We start from the raw sequence: 21316 nt of genomic DNA, 5'->3' as shown, positions 1-21316 counted from the left end.
TAGCCACTCATGGAGCTGTCTATGCTATAGAATATTTTAGTTTCAAACCTAATTAAAGAAATGGTTGACCTCATATTGATGTCCACATTCAAGTTGTTTACTCCTATCCATGTGGAACCCAACTCATGAACAGAGCTACATTATGAGGCTGCACAGGCTTCCAAAATTTCTTCGAGGCTTAAATAAGACCGATTAACTATTTGTGTAATTATACTAACAAGTTCTACCTCCCAGGTCTTGTGCATCTCAGTACAGCACAGATGTGAAAAATTCACAGTCCTTTCCTTTACTTCTAGTACAAGAAGCTGAAGCAGTGGAACAGCTGCCCAGAATTTTCCTGAATATACATATATGAATGGTTGTAAGCATGTGAGCAGGTCAACATGGTCATGCACGGCTGGCATGGCTTAAAACAGATGCTTTTCCTCTGGAAGTAGCATATCACAAACCAGTCAAAACTAATGATTTATTTATTGTAATAGTATTTCACCAAGAGGTCAACTGTGTAGCTAATTAAGGCATTGTCTACACTGCCACTTTACAGCACTGTCTCGCTCGGAGGTGTGAAAAAACACCTACCCAAGTGCTGCAAGTTTCAGCTACTCCCCTCATGGGGATGGGTTTTTTTTTTGTTTTTTTTTTTTTTTACAGCACTGGGAGAGCTCTCCCAGGGCTGGTGCCGTGACTACACAGACACATTAAAGCACTGCAGCACTTTACGTTGCTAGTGAAGACATATCCTGAGGTACTCACTTTTCACTAGTCAGTCTGAGCACTACCATTGGTTCAGCAGGGTACTTACTTGCTGAAGAATTCTATGGTATTTTGGAGATAGGAATAAGTTAGTTTTGCAAAATACCCTCAACTCAGTTTATAAGAAAGCTATATGCCTGTACACACCAGCATAAGGTGGATTGTACTCCCTTTACAAATGTTTAAGCTGAGACCAGGGCTAACCGACAAGTCAAAGCTCACACAGCAAGTCAACTGTAGGCCTAGAACCCAGTATTTTCAATTCATGGACTAATTTAAGACTACACTGCCTCCCCTGTAAGAATTTTTTTTTTTTAATTCAGCTAAAAAGTAAATTCCTGGTCAGACAGTTTATTATAAGCAGTCATTTTCCTACAGGTTAAAACACAGATGTGTCCTTTTCCAGTGCATCTCCCAGAGCACAAACAGCTACCCCTTCAACAGCTTGGCTCTTGCTTTTGCCCAAAAGTTTAAAATTACGATTACAAGCAAATAAGTTATCATGCCAATAGCAGTACTGTATCCATTAAAGTTAGGTGGCCTTCTGTTGACTAAAAAAAAAAAAAAAGTTAAATTATTTTCCTCTTGGCCTAGCTAACAAAAGGTTAAGCAAGGTCATCATTTAAAATGACATTACTTTGGAGTCGTAACATTTTTTGGGTAGCCATCGGCTAATAATCTTGCCCATGAACAGACCGTTCCATATCAGTAAAGCTTATCAGACAAGTTCACAGGCAGACAAACTTTTACGCTTGTCATCTTACAAGACAAAGATGTAAGCAAAACAAAGATTTCAGGTTTGAAAACACACAAGAAAGAGTATTAATGTACCATGTGCTATGGAGTTTCTCTTTTTTGCGAAGGTCATTAATACAGATAGCTCAGAATAGCTCACAATACTGACCCTATAAATCCCTTGAGGTTTTTAGGAGAAATCCTATAACAGATCCAAGAGTGTTACTAGAAAAATATGTAGCTAAATTACTTTGGATGCTTGTATGATGAAGTATACCTGTTATTTTCCTCACTTTGTCATGACTGTAGACAGGTATAGAGATGACCATGTTCAGATATTACAAGTTAAATTCCTGTGAACCTGTTCCACAAGACAGAAAGTCTGGCTTTGAAATAAATACAATTAACTTACAAAGGTAGGAACTAATTTCTTTCTATCCAGTGATACTCGTGTTTTAAGAGTTTTACATTTTAATTGTAAAAATTGAAAATACAGGCTAATTACTCATTCCTTAAATTTTTCTGGGTAAGAAGTTGGATTGTTAAATCAGGGTTTAGTGTACCAACTACTGATCCAAGACTCAAATTTAAAGAAAAAACATTTTTCCTGTTAACCCCCACAACACACACACACACACACGTATCAGCTCAGAGCACTAACAGTTTACAAAAAAATGTTCTATTACTCAAACTACTTTGGTGTGGAATACTGTAGAACACACGTACCAAAGGCAGCAGAAAATGCTGTCACATACAGTTCATCTGGCCATGCAATACAATTTATAGCAAATATCCTAATGGATACTTGCTTTAAGAGCCAAAGGCATTTTCCATCTCCTTGACGGAATAGGACTGGTCTCATCCCAGTGTAACTAAAAAAAAAAAAAAATTCATGTTTTAATAGCTGTTGCTGGAGAGGATTCTAGAATGATGGGGGGTTTGGTTATGTTTAGGTTCTTTATTGGGTTTTGGGGGGGGAGTGTTTTTTTTAAATGAAGGAATACGATTTTTGGTGTTAGCTGGAAAATCCTACGAACAATTTTCCTACAGAGATAAGAGCTATAATACTGTACCTGCTGATCAATTTAAGAGTTAATGGATCAAACAAGCCTCCTAAAAAAAGGACCAACTGAAAGACACTTTGGCCTACTGCAGGAAATATTCCTTCCCTCGCCCCAAAATGAGACATTGTTTGGTTTTTCCTATCGTCTGTCCTTAATCACAGTATCACTTTCTCAGTTTAAGATGGCAATTCTGTGAAGTAAATAGATGTACTTATTACTTCAAGAACAGATTTTCATTTCCAGATATCAAATGGTTAACAATAAGTTATACGACTCCACAGACTAACAGGGCACAGATGCAATAGCGTGAAGCTTCTCTACCTCCTACTCCATAAAACTGAATGGAAACCAAAGAATAAAATGTGACACAGACTTGCTCTTAACTGCTTCCCTGCCAAGCATGCCTTGCTCTGAAGATATGAGCAATGTTCTGAAGGAAGAGATCTCCAGTAAGAAGCACAAAAACTTCTCCAAATGCTCCTACAGCAGCTCAACTAGAAGTCCTATCAAGAGAATGAGACTGAGGCCATGTCAACGCTATCGGGATTGTAGCTATGATGCCCTACCAATGCCAGAATAATCCCATTGTACAGATGCAACCCAAAGCAATGGAAGGGGTATTTCAATCTCTGTAGGAACCACCGCCCCAAGCTATGGCAGCTAGGTTGAAGGATGCATTCTTCCATCAACCTACACCAGGAGTTAGGTTCCCATATATTTTAAGCATAGGCTAGACCTGAGTGAGAACGAGCAAGCGGCACAAAATTTAGATATTCTGCTTGCTGCCCTGAGAAGGATCTCTTCAACATGAGATTCCTCTGACATAGCTACCCTTCATTACCTATATTACCAGAGGGTGCATCTTGCATTAAAAAAATTAAAAAACTGTTGTCCAAATATTTGTGCAAGAAGATAAATAACGAACGAACACAAAACAGTGTCGGCCCTCTACAAATACATGCTGAAGTAGAACTTTTCTAAAGCAGCGTCAAGAAATAGACAAGTGAGGTTCTCATTACATCAGACTCAGGGTGCATTCAGACAGGTTAAATATGGAGGATAGTCAACCAGGCAGTAGAAAGGTGAAGACCTGTTGGATCCTTTCCTGTAGGGAAAAGGAGGAAGCAGAATGGCTCTGGAGCCTCTTGTTCTTTTTTAGGAGATGATGGGAAGGAGGAGAGTTCTTTTCCAATAGGAAGTAAACAAGCAGAGAAAGAATAGTACAGGCATCCCTTCTCCTTTAAGAGAAGTGGATGGAGGAGCCAAGTTGAAGCCCCTGTTCTTCCAACAGAGAAAAGCAGCAGCAGAGCAGCATATGTTGAGAAGGAGTTATTGGGTGGCAGATGGCCTCCTGTGTATCTTGGAGCCCTGCAACAGGCAGGTAGCAGGACAGGTCCTGCGTTTATATTAGAGAGAAGAGCCAAGAATTCATTTAATAGGAAGAAAAGAACAGAGGCCTCACTAATTAATGGGGCACTATAAGAATCCAGAATTTGTATATTTGGGGCAGGAACCCATAATCTATTGAAAAAAAACCCACTTAAATTAACTGAGTATGCCCAGCATCTTCCACTCTAGCTTAAGCCCCTAAGTACACTACAACTTAAATTTGCAATTAGCTCCTAGCACAATTGGATCCAAGTATAGTTTATGTACACATACCACACAGTTAGAGGCTGTTACTACCTGTGACAGTTAACAGCATTTAATTCCTGCTAGCTGGTGGCTGCCTTCCTATAACCAGTTCCTCAGTTTCCTACAGCATGGACAGGATCCTCTAACCATGTATGTGTAACCAATTTAACTGGCCTTCCTTCTTCACAACAGGCTACATACTGCGACACCCCAGAGCACATTACCATAGGTATCAGCAATACAAGTGTGTGCGCACGCCCTGCTTGTAACATTTTTCCTGGCTAAGGCTGCCTAAATTTTCCTAAAATGCAGTACTCCAAACAGTAAGTGCTGACACACATGCACAGTTGAGATAACAAAAGCTGCTATGTGGACAACCTGTATTACTTATAACCAATTATGGTGACCTAACTGGATATAAAAATGACAGTAAAAAGCCGTAATGAAGACAAGGCCAAAGTATATATGTGTAGTGTAATAAGCAGACACTTTGGAGTGTCATAGGGAAGCATCCCACTGCAAAAAAAGTAGAAGTACATTAGAGTTCTTTTACAATTATTAAAAACTAAATCTTACCAGCTTCTCCTACAGTGGCAAACACCTAATAGTCAAAAGAACAAGCTCGGTGGTTCAAAAAGTTGTTATAAGAGGAGTCCCCATCAACATAGAGGAAGTCCCCAACAGCATCATGGTAGAAGCCAGTGACATCTGCTAGAATTCTATTCCAAGATCCAGCTAAGGGGTGACATCTTTGTCACCCTGACAAAGAAGAAGTCTGCTAATTCATTCCATCTTCTGGAAGCAGTAGCTTACTGTCTGCTATGAGAAGCCAACCCCCATTCCTCTATCACTCTTCTCAACTCTTTGTAAACCCCAAAACAGCATTTTTTGCTCATCCTCTCTTATGAGCCTCCCCAACAATCCTAGGTATCCTAGATTTCCTGGCACAGTTAAACTAAAAGTCTGATCAACTTCACTGCAGCCAACAGTGTTATGAAGGAAGAAGTGAAATTGAAAATTAAGAGACTGTGAAACTGACCCGAGTCATCTTAATTTTACTCTACAGGTGCTTGGGAAATCTAAAAGCAGCTGCTAATTGATGGATCTATCCACAGACTCTGGAGAACATTGTTAACATCTGTTTATATTCAGCATACTCTTTGCAATCACAAGGCTGGGGGGTTTTGGGGGAGGTTTGTTTCTTTTAAAGTTGAGTTCTGCAGAAACTGATGGCTTAGGCTCCCCAAGCAAGTTTTCCCCCACTCAAAATTGGAAGGTGGTTTTATGAGTTCCCTGCTGTGATAACTGACATTAAGACCAAAAAAAAAAGTCTGTTAAGTAAATTTTTCTGTACATTTACAAATATGTATGATCTGGAGTATTACACCCCAGTCATTCACAACTTTGGTAATTTAAAGGAGACAACAAGAAGTTTTACATGCAGCCCACTAAAACATCCTTGCTCTGTCACTTTTTTTTTTTTTTTTTAAGCCTTTATTAAAACCTTTAGCGTACTACTACTTTAAAGCTAAGGTAAACGAAGTTCTGAAGTGATTTTGTACTTATGTGTTTTTAAATAAAGAGTCTCTCAGTTTTCAATACAGTGGAAAGAAGTTATCCAATAAGTTGAACAGCAATACAGTAAAAAGTAAGTCTGAAGGCAACAATTGTAAAAGGCATCAGTAAAAACTCAGGACCTGTTTTTAAAAGTGAAACAAGCTTAGGAATATTCCATGAACAGGTTTAGCTGCGAAGGAACACAGTTATAGCCTTAAGAAAAGCATTGTAATCCAGATTTTAAAGACAATTTGTCCTAAAATATTTAAGAAAAAAAATACAGTTCTCAAAACTGTTTCATCTTAATGATTAGTCTAACACAAGTTACACATTTGAAGAATACAACTACTTCCAACATTCAACTGCAGTTCTCAATATAGTGGCATACAAGCTGAAGGGTTAATCCCTATTTAATATTCATAGACCATATATAAACCTGGCCTAGAGGATTAATTTGTTACTAGATCTATTATGCCACATCATCTTCTTGCAATATTTTAACATTAAAAATCAGAGGGGGGTGAAAAGGCAAAACTAAAATAGACAGAGGATTTCAGTAATCCAAAACGCAGCGTTACTTTAAAGGGTATCGAAGAGTTGTCCACTTATGTACCAGACATTCCATATCTGCCCTGGAAACTGAGGGACCAGTAACTACCAGTAGAGGATTTTTTTTCAGAAAAAGAATTATACAAGTCTATGTAACATTATGAGGAACATAGTATGGGTAGAAAAGAGTTACCCTGAAGAATCAAAAGAAAATTATAGACATGGGGATTGCTTAAAAGTAATTTTGAATTTACATTGCAACTAGCAACCAATTTAGGATCCAATGACCAGCGTAATTATGTAAGACTGAGCTGTCTTTCAAAATTAAAAAGATGAATATATCAAAGGGACATAATTTAAAAGTCATTTCTGTTTGAAGACTTATTTACAAGTACACATAAGGCTAGAAGAATTCTCCAATATTTTTAATTTTTTCTGTTTATACATTTGACAGAGCTATGTGTCTAGTCAGTCTTCTCTCTTCATACAAGTTTTCAAACTCACAGATAGGAAAGCGACTTAAAAATGGTGTTAAGCCACAAGCACTGGCACAAGGATTGAGTAGACGTAACTTGAAATCTATGCACTTGATATGAGCTAATAGCATTCCTTTAAGCACTACCAAAGGCTAAACTACTGTTATATGTAGAGCTGCACTGCTGGTGAATTACATAGACATACAGGGTATTTGGGGCCTTAATATGACTCTTTCAAAATACATTAAGAAAATGGTCATTCCCTGGCAGCTTCAAAGATACAATTCTGAAATGTATTATGGGAGAAGTGTGTCAGAAAGGCATTTCATTGGATCTAGCCTTATTTCCATGGCTTAATTTTGTTCTAACACATGAACAAAAAACTGCTCTGAACCAGTGAACTCTAAGGGTGTAACCCACAAAATAGATCCAGTCTCTCTAGAAGGAATGAAGGGGAGGGGGGGGAGGAGGAGAGAAGGGGAAGACTATGGAAAGAGCATGCCATTTAAAGAAGGGGAGGACCAGCTAGCCATGGAACTGGTCCAAAAAAACAAACAAACAAACAAAACCAGAGAATTAACATCCATATCTCAAAAAGAAGTTTAAGACATTTGTTTCCATCTGCTGGGAAGAAATTGCAAGGTAAATTATAAGGGGGATAAAATATAAACCTCCTATCTTTGTTACCATTTATGTCATAAAATAAGTCAGTGAACAAAGAAGTCACCATACTAAGGTTTTATCCATCCTGAAAAAGTGACCATGCCAGGAAATTTGGTTAAAATATCACTGAATCTTCAAGTAGAGAAAGAAACTGAGCTATATTTTAATAGAAAGAAAAGGAGTACTTGTGGCACCTTAGAGACTAACAAATTTATTAGAGCATAAGCTTTCGTGAGCTACAGCTCACTTCATCGGATGCATTTGGTGGAAAAACTACCAAATGCATCCGATGAAGTGAGCTGTAGCTCACGAAAGCTTATGCTCTAATAAATTTGTTAGTCTCTAAGGTGCCACAAGTACTCCTTTTCTTTTTGCGAATACAGACTAACACGGCTGCTACTCTGAAACCATATTTTAATAGTATTCCCATATCATACTACAGTCCTGCAAGTCCATAGCTGTAGTACAGTTCAAGAACATGATTAAGAGCATTTTTAGTTCCCTCCCCTCTACTTTGCTACATCAGTATTTTGATCATAGCATTATCTACAAATTAGACATGACCCAGTACATAGGTCCTACCCTGGAAGATATTTTAGGATTACTACCTGCTAAGTATGCAGGGATGAAACTAACGGTGCAAAATGGGAACTCACTTATGAGGTGGACTGACCTTTCTTCTATTCATCCTGTGTAGATACACAACTGGTTAAGAAGTTAGAGGAGAAAAAAAAAAAAGAGAAAAAAAAAAACTTACAAATCCTTCCACATTAACTATTATTTTTCAAAGGTGTCCATACTACCCTCAGATGACTAGGCTGAAACATAAGTCCGACTCACCTTTAAATTACGGCTCAAATGAACAATTTAAAGCAAAATATCAATGTAACCTATTACATATAGGGTTTGATCATAAGAAACACTTAATTGATCAAACAAAAGAACAAAGATACAGAATTTTGTTTCCAGAACATATTTAATACAAATACAATTTAACATTACACTCGTGCATATTTTATTGGCCCAAGATTAAAAAAAAAAAAAAAAAAAGAGAAATTGGTTGACGTTAGACCACTGCCACCATTCACACAAGGAATTAGAACTCCCACCCCGCCACACGCACCCCAGGCTGGAGATAAACAGTTTTTAGAAAGCAAGCAATAGCCTACTAAAGTTTTAGAAAATGAAAAAAACATGTCATACCATTCATTTTGTAAGATATGTTCTTCAAACAATAAAGAGGTGCACAATGTTCAAAATTTTAAAAAAAACCTTACAATTCCATAACAGTCTACTTTAGAAAAAGCTGACTGGGAAATTTAGATTTATAACCAACATTCAGGTGCCTTTCACATACTATCAAGGCCTTGACACCAATGCAATGCTGTCAATATATTTGCCTTTTCAGCACCAAGCCTATTATGAAGTTTTGACCAAACCAAACACGTGACAAAAAGGATTTGCTGGCACAAAAGTGATATCAAATTTTGACTAGACTCTGAATTCACTTCTGTATTCCATCATTTTTGTCCCTCAGCTTTCCAGTGATTTTGATGGAACAAAGTTGGACAGCTTTCTTCAGAAACAGAAGCCATTTGAAATCAGAAACTGAATCTTTAATTTTAAATACTTGAAAAGGAATAATCTCCTAATTATATTCCATTCAATATATTTTGGCTTCTTCCTGCTCTAGACTGAGTGTATAACCTTGCAATTTAGGATTAGTTTTGTTGGACGTTGATGGAAAGGAGACAGCTTTTCTGTTGAGTTTTCCAGGTTTGCCCATGTGGTTCTCTGTTTATTAGACCAAGAGAGGTTTCTCCAACTGCAAATATAGCATCAGCCTACAACCTGTCAAGCCCCTTTAATATCTAAAACAATTTTAAGCTTAATACCTTTCTGTAGAGTCCTTTGTATAAAGCGTGTGCTATGTTCTCATCAAACTCCTCCTGGCAACAGTTACAAGTTTAAACTTACATTTTTGATTGTCTTTATAGCTCCTTATATATTTTACGAATATATATCTCCTTATACCTTTACAAATTCCATTGAGTGTCGTTGGGAAGCTGAGGCACCAATCCTTTTTTGGTCAACCATGTGGTTGTGGAAGAGTTTCCATCTTCCACAATCAGCTCTGAGATTGTTTGAAGTAGAGTCCCTCAGCTACTCAGACATTTAAGATGACTGCACTCAAGAATTTCTTGTCTTTTTATACTTAGTTTTTGTTGTCCGACCAAATGGCAAAAGCTTCCTTATCATACTGTGTCTTCAGGAGCTTGAACACATTTCAGTTCTCTTTTCAAAGAGTTAACAGCATCAAACAAACACCCTTTTCCTCTGTGGAGCCACTATTGGACCATACCTTATGTTTGGCCAGGCATCTTGCATTGGATTTCTATGTTGATTTTTTTTTTTTTTTTTTTTTTTTACCACTACAAGTTTTTCTCCATTTCTCTTCCAGCATTGAGTAGTGGACCTGTAACTTCAATCTGGATGTAGTCCTAGAGGCAGATTTAAAGTACTTCAATCGTTTCCTTACGCTGACTGTTGTGTGTTACACTGAAGGTGATGTGGCCATGAAAAACTCTAATACAATCCTATGATGCATGAGATGAGGTATTTCTAATAGAGACAGAAGTGTTATTACCATTATACAAGGCACTCACGAGACCTCATCTGGAATCCTGTGTTTAATTCTAATCTTCCATGTTTTAAAAAAAAGAATTCAAACTGAAACTGGTTCAGGTACGGTCTACAGGGATCATCAGAGGAATGGAGAACCTACTTTATGAAAGGAAACTTAAGGAGTTTGATTTCTTTAGCCTAACAAAATGGAGAGGAGAGAAGATTGCTCCCAATAAATACGTCAGAGGCCGCAGAGGATTTATTTAAGTTAAAGGCCGATACTGGCACAAGATCATATGGCTATAAACTGGCCATCAATAAGTTTAGGCTTGAAATTAGACCAAGGATTCTAATCACCAAAGAAGAGAAGTTCTGGAACAGCCTTCCAAAGGGAGCAGAAGGAGCAAGAAACCTAACTTGTTTTAAGACTGAGCTTGATGTGTTTACAATGGGGATGGTATGATGGGGGAGGGATAGCTCAGTGGTTTGAGCATTAGCTTGCTAAACCCAGGGTTGTGAGTTCAATCCCTGAGGGGGCCATTTGGGGCAAAAATTGGGGATTGGTCCTGCTTTGAGCAGGGGGTTGGACTAGATGATCTCCTGAGGTCCCTTCCAACCCTGATATTCTATGATTCTATGATTCTATGACATTGCCTACAGTGGCATATGGTCATCTGCAACTGTTATTAGCAAAAATATCCAACAGCTGGAGATGGGACACTACATTGGGAGGACTGAGTTACTACCGAGAATTCTTTCTAAGGTGTCCAATTGGTTAACCTTGCCCACATGTTCAGGATCTGATTTCCGTTCTGACCCAAATATGGCATTTTTCCCCCAGGTCACACTGGCAGAGACCTTGGGGGTTTTCACCTTCTTCTGCTGTATCAGGTACGGGTCACTTGCTGGTTTCAACTAGAGTAAATGGTGAATTCTCTGTAACTTAATGTCCTTAAATTAAGATTTGAGAACCTCAGGCTGAGTTACTGAAGTCATGGATCTATTACAGGAGTGGGTGGGTGAAGTTCTATGGCTTGCAACGTGCAGGAGGCGAGAGATGATCATGGATGGTCCCTTCTGGCTTTAAGTCTATGAATCTACGTTAGCATAAAATTAAGTTGCAACTTGATAAAGTTCAATTTGTCATCTTCTGGATCTTTTAAATGTTCGTTGCCATTCAGAGTGAAGTCATAGCCTATTTCCAGCATAAACAAATTTCAACGTGTGAGTATCTATCTTAATGCATCAGAAAGAATAGAAGTCAAAACATGAAAAACCCTAGGTAACACTTCACAGGGCCATTTTCTGGGGGTTTTATTGTTTGGTTTTTGTTTTTTAAAAAGGGGGGTGAACTTGTTTTCCCCTGCTGCTCTGATTAGAACATAGTAACGCTCCCCAGGCTTGCTATGGTTTCAAGTATATGAAAAACATTTAATATCACTAAGTGGGTGGGAAAGATAAAGGAGAGAATAAAAAGAAAACTATCAAAGATGCATTTCCCAGTCTTTGGGCAAGAGACACGCGTCTCTAATTACTATTAATGTGAGAAACATGATGCATCAGGACAGATGTCAAATTTTGAAAGGAACAGTGCCAGCCAACACTATAGTACTCTGTTATTTCCTTCATTACAAAGGTCAGTGTACAACTGCTCAAATTTTCATTCTGCCATCTTCATTTTTCCAAGGAGATGGCACACTGGATCAAAATATGCAGTTCATTTCTGATAGTCATCCTTTCCCCACCCCCTTGCTCTATATAGCATTATGCCTCTAATCTAGGTCAATTAGAAAAAATTATTATTCCACTGTTAATAAATGTACCTTCTGCTTTTAGAAAATCATGCCTAAATTAATAAAACCATACTATCCCTAACTGTATGCAAGCACTCAGGCATCTAAAGAAACAAGTCAATTAAGAATTGATTATTTCTCTTCCCCTTACACTTGGTCCATCTGCCTTTTAACAGATAAGTAGGGCAAGTTCAACCACCACCTATTTACTTTAAAAAGAGCGGTATCTCGCCAGATAAAAGCTTCAATCTATGGTAAGATGTGTAAATTAAGACTGAATGCATCCGATGAAGTGAGCTGTAGCTCACAAAAGCTTATGCTCAAATAAATTTCTTGTACTTGTGGCACCTTAGAGACTAACAAATTTATTTGAGCATAAGCTTTCATGAGCTACAGCTCACTTCATTGGATGCATTCAGTGGAAAATACAGTGGGGAGATTTATGTACACAGAGGACATGAAACAATGGGATGTTATGATACACACTGTAAGGAGAGTGATCACTTAAGATGAGCTATTATCAGCGGGGGGGGGGGGGGGGGGGGGGAAGAAGAGGAAGAAAACCTTTAGTAGTGATAATCAAGGTGGGCCATTTCCAGCAGTTGACAAGAACGTCTGGGGAACAGTGGGGTCGGGGAGGGGGAAAAGTTTTATTTTGTGTAATGACCCATCCACTCCCAGTCTCTATTCAAGTCTAAGTTAAACTGTATCCAGTTTGCAAATTAATTTCAATTCAGCAGTCTCTTGCTGGAGTCTATTTTTGAAGTTTTTTTTGTTGAAGAATAGCCACTCTTAGGTCTGTAATCGAGTGACCAGAGAGATTGAAGTGTTCTCCAACTGGTTTTTGAATGTTATAATTCTTGACGTCTGATTTGTGTCCATTCATTCTTTTACGTAGAGACTGTCCAGTTTGGCCAATGTACATGGCAGAGGGGCATTGCTGGCACATGATGGCATACATCACATTGGTAGATGCGCAGGTGAACGAGCCTCTGATAGTGTGGCTGATATGATTAGGCCCTATGATGGTGTCCTCTGAATAGATATGTGGACACAGCTGGCAACAGGCTTTGTTGCAAGGACAGGTTCCTGGGTTAGTGGTTCTGTTGTGTGGTGTGTGGTTGCTGGTGAGCATCTGCTTCAGGTTGGGGGGCTGTCTGTAAGCAAGGACTGGCCTGTCTCCCAAGATCTGTGAGAGTGATGGGTCGTCCTTCAGGATAGGTTGTAGATCCTTGATGATGCGTTGGAGAGGTTTTAGTTGGGGGCTGAAGGTGATGGCTAGTGGCGTTCTGTTATTTTCTTTGTTGGGCCTGTCCTGTAGTAGGTGACTTCTGGGTACTCTTCTGGCTCTGTCAATCTGTTTCTTCACTTCAGCAGCCGGGTACTGTAGTTGTAAGAATGCTTAGTAGAGATCTTCTAGGTGTTTGTCTCTGTCTGAGGGGTTGGAGCAAATGCGGTTGCATTGTAGAGCTTTTTCTTCTTGCTTACTGTGTTAAACTTCCCTACCATACTATCTTACATTTATTTAATACCTAAAATTGAGCTCCCTTTGAGGAGAAGAGAAGTCAGCCTTGGGCAATAAAAAATGACTTATCCAGTTAAATTGAGTCAATTTAGTTTTGCCTAGCATAATAGGAGCAAATATCTTTCCTCTCATAAGCATGATCAGTAGGGTCCTACCAAATTCACAGTCCATTTTGGTCAATTTCACAGCCATAGGATTTTAAAAATTGTAAATTTAATGACTGCAGCTATTTAAATGTGAAATTTCACAGTGTTTTAATTGTGGGGGTCCTGACCCAAAAAGGAGCTGTGAGGAGATCGCAAGGCAATTTTTGTACAGGGGGTTGCGGTACAGCTACCCATACTTCTGCTCTGCTGCTGGTGGAGGTACTGCCTTCAGAGCTGGGCTGCTGGAGAGCGGTGGCTGCTGTCAGGGAGCCCAGCTCTGAAGGCAGATCCACCGCCAGCAGCTGTGCAGAAGTAAGGATGGCATGGTATTGTCACCCTTACTTCAACGCTGCTACCTGCAGAGCAGCTGCCACTCTCCAGCCGCCCAGCTCTGAAGGCAGATAAGGGTGGCAATACTGCAATCCCCTTAAAATAACCTTGCGACTCTCCAGCAACTCCCTTTTGGGTCAGAACCCCCAATTTGAGAAACGCTGGTCTCCCCTGTGAAATCTGTATAGTCTAGGGTAAAAGCACACGGAAGACCAGATTTCACAGTCCGTGATGTGTTTTTCATGGCCGAGAATTTGATAGGGCCCTAGTCATCAGTATTAAAAACTGAATGTGGCAAAGGTCTTCGTTTTATATCCCAGAAAAAGCACTATGTCCCATGCTACTATAAAAAAAAAAAATTACCTTTAACCAATGACTCAAAAGAAGACATGCCATCTAAGTCACCAATAACCCTTTCTACAACATCTTTTTATTCCTGAAGGTCTATCCAAGAACTGATCAGGCACAGTTCTATTTTGCATAGAAAACCTGACAAAACTGCAGCTGAAGATTGATGTGACTGCAGACACATCGATAGGAAGCCTCAGAGATCTGGACATGGACATGTAAAACAATTGGGTCTAACTCCATTCCAGAAACAAAAAACTTAAAAACAATCAATTAAGATGGTAACAGACTAATAATTATAGTCATTCACTAAGTCCAAGAACTTAAAAGCAAGGAAGACAATAGCCATTCAAGAATCAAATAAATATATACTTAATCACAATAACCCTTAACTGACCCAATAATTGGTTTTTGGTTATCTTGATCTTTGTATATGAACAATTCCTTAGAAGCAATTCTATTAAGTGGGAAACTTAAAATATTTGTTAACTGACAATTTGCAGTGAAGTACTTGGAATTCTTTAAATGAATGCATAATATGGATTTTTAGTAAAATTACATGTGAGGTATTGCCCTTGACACTGCTTAGTACGACAATGTACATATGTAATTATTTTTCAAGACTATTAGGTTTACATTTTGAGTGCTGCTGAAATAGCATTTTTGCTTGGGTCAGAACTAAAGTTTCTTGTGATGAAATATGCTCTTTATATTTTAAAATGAAGTGTTTACAAGTCCATTAGCGCAAGATTATATATCCCTTACTAATCCTTTCTTTGCTTTTATACATTTGGGTTTTGTAAGTGATGGGATAGGTGAACTACATCATTGTTAACTAGTAACTTAGAAGGACAAGACACCAAAAAGCTCATACCACCATTCATTTCCCCCCCTCATATAAAATGTTTGTTTATTTGTTTTTTTTAACTACACAGGATGGACAATTCACTAGGTTAAGTTACAGTGGTATCGTGGTCAATGCAGCAATGGTTCCAACAAAATCTTTCCTGCATTTGATAGGTGTTGATAAATCCCTTTCCTACTACACAGCTAAATTAGACACTCATGGCACATGCAGTACAGATTACAGCAAGTTGTATGCCAGACTGAAGCCTAGATCCCAAATCTGTTCCACATCCAATGTATAACTTGCTATACTACATCGTTTCTTAGATAAATCATTGAATCACTGCCTACTGGCCCCAGGTGAAAAAATGTAGCTGCTAAAAGTACTTTGCATTTTACACTAGACATCAGCAGGCCCAAACACACTTTATCAAAGGCATTATCCTCATTATACTTGACTTTAGCACAGAAATTGGACTCATCCTGTTCAGAGAGGCTGTGTGGTCTAGTGGATGTGTTATGTGTCTACCACTTTAAAAAAATTCAAGGTTCTCTTCTGAACTATAAACACATACTTCCATCTGGAAGATGACCCTGTACATATTCCCTCTAAGTCAAGGGAACATTTTGGTGGAGAATGTAGGAGCAGTAGTATTTCTCTTTGAAAAATAGCCTTGGTCAGCTCAGTCTTAAAGTGTTCTGACACCATGTTTTTCCTCTGTCAATTTCAATGATGTGGCTCCTTCAGATCATGTCTAATTTACAGGTAGCAGCAGATTCTTGAACATTTTACTACTACTGTGCCCTCCAAGAGTCAGTGTCAAAGTTTACCCGTTTCAGATTTGAGATGTAATATGACTGTTGGGCAGACAGAAGAACTTAAAGCAACATTAGATACTGGTAAATATTTATATCATCATAACACCCAAAGGCCCCAATCAGGACTAGGATCCCCACTGTGCTGGGAAACTACTTTTAATTACTATTCCAAGAGTTATTTTATAGTATTTTAGTCACAAGAAGTATTTGTCTTCTGAAATTAAGCTGTTATCATACTTCATTCTAAAACAAGGTGAGGAGGAGTTACAATGGAGCTCAAAATTAGCCTTTTAATAAAACTGGTTGTAGACTTAACTATATAGAGGCCAATGCTTCATCCTAACACTTAATGCCAGAACCAGAACCTGTTCTTCCAACAACAGGCCTCTAACATTTGAGAAAGGAGGATCTCTTAACTGGAACCTATGGAAATATCAATATATTCAAAGATGCAATGCAATGAGCCAATTAAGCGCACCTGTTAGGAGCAAGATTGGACCTCAAAATAACTACAACAAAAATAATTAATAGATTAAGGAAATTTAACGACATGGAAAGTTCCAACAGGCAATAACAAGCTGTTTTTAATTTAAGGGAACCAAACTTTCAAAATCAGGATACGGTTGTGTCTCCCCTGATCCAAACAGTTTAAAGGTGGATGAGTTTTCTACATTTTCCTTTGCCTTTGGGCCAAACCAGTTTTCCAAATGGAAGTTAAGTTCATCATAGTTAAATTTGCAACCAGCTTCTACTGTGCAAAGGCTATTACTTCTCCCAACACAATAATTCAGACCACTGCAGTTCATGACTAACAACAACTTTTTGCTGTTAACTCACATAAATGTATTCAAGGACCACTGACATGCATAACATTTTACAGTAGTAAAAATAACTACTGACAAACAAGACAAGGCCCCGAGTTTAAAAAATACAAATGTATAGTACAACTAGATGCAAGTTAGATTGCATAGGCCTTAAGGAAAAGATAGTTTTGAAAGTAAGGCAAGGCACTCAGCAAATATTGATTGAATGGCTGTTCTAGGTGTAAAACGTAACATGGAAGAAGGCACAAAGTTGAGAGTAGACGATAAAGACTGAAAATTTTCAAAAGAAGATTGGGTGGAGCATAGGAAGCAGTGTAGGAAGAAATGATGTCAGATTTGTAGGCAGGAGAGACCTTGCATAGAGCTATACAAGTGAGTATTAGCTGCTACTTCCTTCAGAGACTAGAAAATGAACAGGTTATTCCTGTACTAAAGGCACTTAAGATGATGCATTTCATGTTTCCAAGGAGGAAAGTATTCTGCTAGATTTAGCTTTCTTCCTATCCTGGAGACATCTTACAGGACAGATGTTTTGTTAGTAAGCATAAACCTTTCCTGATCTGTAACACCAGTTTCTCTAGTAAATCAAAATTTATCTTTTAAAAACAACTGCCCAGTAATAGATATTTACTTTTATGTTAATTTGGCAAACAAGTTTAGTCTATACTCACCTAATACCAGAGACTAAACCCCAAAACGAAAAAGATACAAGCACCACACAAAAAATGATTCAGACAACTTATCAGAGAATCACCCTCAGTTCAATGTTATACTTTCTATGGTCAAGACTGGATTTGGGTGGGAATACTGCTTCTCATTAGAAAAGAAGAGTACTTCTGGAGAGAATAAGAAGTTCTTCCTAGTCATCTACCAGTTGATCCCTATGGTGTTCCTCAAACCTCTTTGTTCTGAAGCTTTTTCTGTTCATCTTTAAACCCAAGCACCAGCATTATGGGTAATATTGGAGGTTTTAGTTGTATGAGAATGCTACACAAAGCAACACCTTTGTACTAGAGCTTTAAAAATCCTTACACATCACTTCACATAACTGCATCACCCACTTTCAAGTCCTGCATTCCCAACACCTTATAAAATTACCTTGCTAGGGCACTCGAGTGTGTAGGGAATACGTCAAGTTATATGAATGAACAGAGCACCAAGCCACAATATAGGAATTCAGAAGGCATTTTTTTCAATTCATCTTCTGTGTAAACAATCTCCCTTAAAAATTATAATAATCCTTAATTTCATTTAAATAAAGTCAACAACTGAAATATCAAAGTCAACATATGAAAAGCATAATCAGACAACATAATCCTTGCTTTGCAACAGTGACTGGTCACTTTTTACTGCCAGACAAATCGATATCCACCCTGCAGAAAAATAAACCACAAAACAGAATGCTAGATTTGTTTCATTTCAGAAGGTTCCTGCACCACTAGACTCTCCCCTAAAGAAGAGACTTCATTGTTACAGCAATTAGCATTCCCACACCCCAGCAAAATGCAAGCAAAGAAAAAAAAATGCTATGAAAGGGTAATCTAGCCATTTCGCAGCTTCTCCTCCTTACTCCACCCAGTCTCTTCTCTGCTCAATGGCTGCACCCAGCATCCATAAACATGGTCAAATCAAACGAAAACACAAAAACAATAGCCCTGCAAACAAACTAGATATCGGCAACAAAATCTTTGTTAAATACATATTTTCTTTGTTTAGCTCCTTAGCATATTTTCCTGTTTTTCAGAGCCACTTTAAAAGCAAAATGATACATTTTGGTAGGAGACCCTCCCTCTTCTGAAACCCAGTTGAATGCTTGCACAATCATTTCATAAATGACAAATCATTGTGAACAGATTCTTCTCCCTACCTCAAAACTAAAATGTATATGTAACATTTTTCCATAATATACACTCTGAACCCCCCCCATACACACACAGATGATTCAATCAGGTTAATAAATCTAAACATATCACTTACGATTATTTTGCAGTCAAACAGTTCAATGAAGGCTTTTAATATAGCTTCAGTAACCTACCACCACCTTGGATAGGTAATTCATTATGAATTGATTTGACCTGCAACAACCAAGCCCTGCTGCAGCATTATCAGCAGAGAAATTTTACCACAGCTAGTATGGCAAAGGAGGTGGGGGTGTCACATTATTGTTGTATCAAAGGCCAAGCACACTATCTCCATCACCCTACACACACAAAATTTACACCCACAAAACTGAGCCACCCCAACTTTTTATGATGGTAAAAAAGACAACACCACTCAACCCCTCACCCCCCCCCAAAAAAAAACTGCCTGCATATAAACTCCATCCTGCACAAAAGCCAATAGCAGCAGGAAAGATTCCTACTTAGATTTCCATCCTTTCTCCCATTCACCTATTTTTGTCCTAAAAGCCATTTTAATGCCAGATACTAGGCAGGGGTTTGACCCGCCCAAAAAATGAGAGAGATTTAGACCTCCCTCCCCCATTTCTGCTGCAGCTGGTTCTGAAGGTCTGACCCACCTCCTAGCAATGTTTTTTTCCTTACTAAATCACTGCAAGGAGGTAGGGGCGGGTGGGAAACGGACTCAAAATAAAGGCTAGACCTCTCCTCTCTAGTAGCAATCCTGGTTTTGTTGTTAGTGCTGCGGCTGGTTCCGAAGGTCTGGGCCACCTCCTAACAAATCTCAAAGGGAACAAGAGAAGGAAGAAACAAAACCAGACCCTCTAAGGGACTTTTTTTTTGGGGGGGGGGAAGGGGGGAGTTTACATGACACACACACACCACCCTCCTCACCCCTGATTGATTTATTTTTACACTACCAGTCTCCTGTCCGGCCCATCAGCCCCGTCTTCTCCTCGCTGGTTTCTTGCGAAGTCATTAGGGGAAGGGGAGACCGAGAGGCCTGAAGGGGGGGCAAGAGACCCCCAGAAAGAGGGGGCTGGAGCCTACCCAGAAGGGGCACATCTCTCCCCCACCCCTTGTCCGGCCCACCCCCCCCCCGCTCTGTTTTCCTGTTAAATCACCGGGGGAGGGGCGGCTGCGACCCAGTGAGGGGGGGGCTGCCTCCCCTCACACCCCCAGTGCTGCGGAGAAGGGGATGGGAGGCTCCCCCCCCCTTGTCCTCCCCCTTCGCCCTGCCCCCCCCCTTCCCTCCCTCCCTCCTCACCACCAACGGGCGCGGCAGCCATTTTGAGAGCCGAGCTGGAGAGAAGGAGGGAGGGGGCACGGGAGGAGGGAGGCGCACGGACCGCAGGGCCTGGCTCGCACCGCCGCTCCCGGATTGGGGGGCGGGGGGGGGGGGACGACGACACCCTGCTGGGGGCGGAGAGGGGCCCTCCCCCGGACGCGGCCTTACCCGCGCCGCCGCCGCTTCTCCTCGGTCCCTGAGGCCGGTGCCGCCCGTCGCTCCCATTCACCGGCGCTGAGCCCTGTGGAGCGGGCGGGGGTGCGGGGGAGGCGAGAGGGGGGGGTCTCGGCAGGCTCCGACCCGCTCTCGCCGCCGCCGCCGCTCCGGCTCCTCGGTCTGTCAGTAGCGCCCCGGTCGCCAGGAGGGAGGGAGCTGCTCGGCCCGCCGCACTCACTGCGCATGTGCAGGAGGGAGGGCGGGGACAGGAGCCTAGAGACCATCTTGGGAAGCTAAAGCAGAGGCCCGCGTCCCGACGTGCACCGCGCCCTGCCTCCTCTCCCGGCATGCACCGGGGGCAGCCCCTTCTTCAAGCCTCTCCCAGCCCAAGTCGCAGGATCTATCTCCCCCATCCCCCACTTCCAGGCCGCAGCTGACCCCCCCCCATCCTATCCTCTAGCAGCCCCCCCCACCATGCCCTCTCTGCCAGCCCCACACACCCCAGCCAACCCCCACTGCCAGCCCCGCACACCCCGTCCTCCAGCGTCTCCCAGCCCCACACAGCCAGCCCCCAGCAAACCCATTCCCAACCCCAGGCCTGCACACCCCATCCTCCAGCATCCCACGCCCAGCCCCATACAGCCAGCCCCCAGCAAACCCATTCCCAACCCCAGGCCTGCACACCCCATCCTCCAGCATCCCACGCCCAGCCCCATACAGCCAGCCCCCAGCAAACCCATTCCCAACCCCAGGCCTGCACACCCCATCCTCCAGCATCCCACGCCCAGCCCCATACAGCCAGCCCCCAGCAAACCCATTCCCAACCCCAGGCCCGCACACCCCATCCTCCAGCGTCTCCCAGCCCCACACACCCAGCCCCCAGTAAACCCATTCCCAACCCCAGCCCCACACTCCCCATCCTTCAGCATCTACCAGCCCCAAACACCTTCATTCCCAAACCCACAAACTTCCTCCCTATCATTCTCCATTCCCATCTCCACACCACACACTCCATTTCTCAGCATAGCCGACTCCCAGCCCCGCAGAACGCCTGTCCCCTGCACAAAAGAGACAGAGTTGTCAGTTTGAGAGGACTATCTTGTGACGTTCCACACAACTCTTCCCTGACGTGCCCACTCTCAACACCATCTCCCGCATATCAGAAAGTGACTGCTCTCCAGTCTCTAGTTAAGCGCATATTTTCAAGTCGACTGCCAGAGATGCATGTGCAAAATCCCAGTTTGTATGCACATGTAAATATAGATTTGCATCCAGCCATGGGCCCA

General features: G+C 40.9%; 1 protein-coding gene across 3 annotated transcripts in view; it reads right to left on the bottom strand.

Moving 5' to 3' along the window:
- The window catches only part of PAFAH1B1 (platelet activating factor acetylhydrolase 1b regulatory subunit 1), a 64461-nt gene extending 44087 nt beyond the window's left edge, over nucleotides 1-20374 (bottom strand). Inside the window, exon 1 of one of the 3 annotated variants that reach the window (XM_038375543.2) lies at nucleotides 20043-20374. The gene's annotated coding sequence lies outside the window, so the exon portion shown is untranslated. Of the gene's footprint in view, nucleotides 1-19506; nucleotides 20011-20042 lie in introns of those variants that run through there. The other 2 variants (XM_038375544.1, XM_038375545.2) reach the window with 2 other exon arrangements.
- Between the last annotated feature and the right edge of the window lie 942 nt (nucleotides 20375-21316).

The sequence above is a fragment of the Dermochelys coriacea genome, chromosome 17 (assembly GCF_009764565.3).
Source record: "Dermochelys coriacea isolate rDerCor1 chromosome 17, rDerCor1.pri.v4, whole genome shotgun sequence".
NCBI classification, from domain to species: Eukaryota; Metazoa; Chordata; order Testudines; family Dermochelyidae; genus Dermochelys; species Dermochelys coriacea.
This window is presented reverse-complemented; position numbering and strand designations above follow the sequence as displayed.